A 2500-nucleotide genomic window follows, 5' to 3' on the forward strand; every position below is an offset into this window, starting at 1 on the left:
ATATAGATATATATTACATTTATATATGTGTGTTGTGTATAACATTACATATATAGATATACATATATATTACATTTATATATGTGTGTTGTGTATAATATTACATATATAGATATACATATATATATTACATTTATACATTTGTGTTGTGTATAATATTACATATATAGATATACATATATATTACATTTATATATGTGTGTTGTGTATAATATTACATATATATATATATTTGTATATTACAGATATATATAGATATAAAATACACATATTTTTTCTTTTATTAATAAAAATGGAGAACCAAAGAAAGACATAGTATATTGAATATTTTGCGGGGCTGAGTAATATTCAGAAGTAGTATGAAGAGATATAGTGAGTACTACTCAGAGACACAGTACAAAGATCGTAGTAGAGTTTCTTACCTCTGGTCCGGGTTGTGTGGTGAACTGTAACGCTGTCTGTCTGTCTGTCTGTCTGTCTCACTGTGACGCTCCTGCTTCTATACACCACCAGCCTGCTGCTGCATGTCTGACCGACAGGGGGCTGTCCTGGCTAAAAATAACACTCGCTGTCTCTCTCTATTTCCCTCCCTCTCTCTCTCTGTCTCTCTCTCTCTCTCCCTCTCTGTCGCTCTCTGTCTCTCTCTCTCCCTCTCTCTCTCTTTGTCTCTCTCTCCCTCTCTGTCTCTCCCTCTCTCCCCCTCTTTCTGTGTCTCCCTCTCTCCTCTCTCTCTCTCCTCTCTCTCTCTCCCTCTCTGTCCCCCCCCCCCTCTCTCTCTCTCTCTCTCTGCACTACATGCTGGGAGGTTGGGCGTGTCAGCGTGAGTGAGGGTGTTGAATGAGCTTGAGTGTGTTTTCGGCTTAGTTCACTGGGTTTCTGTTGCTTTCACTTTTCTTTTCTTTTCTTCTCTACATGGTGAGGTGAGAGAAGTTTAATTTTACTTCGTTGCTGGTTGTTGGGAAGTGACAGGAGTAGCTGGTTGGAGTTTGGTGGTGTGCAGTATGGCGCCCCCGCCTGGTGAGGGCTCGCCTCCCCTGTCTATCAGACACGGGGATAGAGTCGTGATCTCTGTAAGAGTGAATTCAGGCAGGATGTGCTGGGGGCTGAATCATTCTATCATGGACTAAAAAAGGTTGAGGAAGCACTCAATACAGACCTCGAGGCACAACTGTCCCCTTAAGAACTTCATGACGCCCTGCAAAGTCTGGAAAGTGGCAAGGCACCTGGTATAGACGGGTTACCTGTTGAATTCTATAAGTCTTTTTGGCCGGTGCTCGGAGGGGATTGTTGACTGTACTGAGGAATAGTGCAACTGAGGGGCGGTTGCCTCAGAGTTGCAGAAGGGCCGTCATTACTCTCTTGCCGAAGAAAGGGGATTTGCAGGACATTAAGAACTGGCGCCAGTGTCCCTGCTCTGCACTGATTACAAGATCTTTTCTAAGGTGTTAGCAAACAGACTGAAAAAGGTGATGAAGGAGGTCATCCATGTTTTGTTTTTTTTAGATTTATTTCTGATTTTTCCCTTTTTTCTCCCAATTTAGTGGCCAATTGATCCCTATTTTAATTCAAACACCCACCCTCGTATTGCATGCGTTCGCCAACTGCATCTCTCCGGCCGGTAGTCTCGAAGGAAAGCGCCTCCCCACTTTCGTGACAAGGCGAATCCAAGCCGAACCACTGTTTTTCCGACACACACAGAGACGCATTCACATGACGAACACAAGCCGACTCCGCCCCCCTCCCGAAGACAGCGTTGCCAATGATTGCTGCTTCCTCGAGTCCGGCCATAGTCGGATCTGACGAGACCGGGGCGCGAACCCCAGTCCCCAGTGGGCAACTGCATCGACACCAAGCCGATGCTTAGACCGCTACGCCACCGCGGACTAGGGAGGTCATCCATGTTAACCAGACTTACTGTGTGCATTGTAGGCTGATCACTGACAACATTACATCAATTAGGGATGTTTTAGACATCTCTAGTTCATTGGGAGTTAAAACTGGTCTTTTTTCCATAGATCTGGAAAACGCTTTTGACCGGGTTGAACACCAGCACTTGTGGCAAACCATGAAAGCTTTCAGTCTCAGCCCAGATTTTATATCTACGATCAAGGTTTTCTATAGTGACATTGAGAGTGTACTTAAAATTAACGGTGGTTTGAGTGCTCCTTTTAAGGTTCAAAGGGGAATTAGGCAGGGATGTTCCTTGTCTGGAATGTTGTACTCCCTGGCCATTGAGCTCCTGTTGCATAAATTGAGGTGTGAGTTGTCTGGAGTTGCTTTTGCTGGTTGCAGTGCAACTTTTAAGCTTTCTGATTATGCCGATGATGTAGCTGTGTTTGTAAAGGACCAAAGAGATGTTGATGTCTTAGGAGAAAATGTTAACAAGTTTGGTCAGACATCATCAGCTAGGGTAAACTGGGGGGGAAAGTGAGGCACTGATGGTAGGAGAGGGACTGAACGGTAAGCTCATGTTACCTGGGGGTTGACATGGAAAAGGGGA

This window comes from Lampris incognitus, chromosome 2 (assembly GCF_029633865.1).
Source record: "Lampris incognitus isolate fLamInc1 chromosome 2, fLamInc1.hap2, whole genome shotgun sequence".
NCBI lineage: Eukaryota > Metazoa > Chordata > Actinopteri > Lampriformes > Lampridae > Lampris > Lampris incognitus.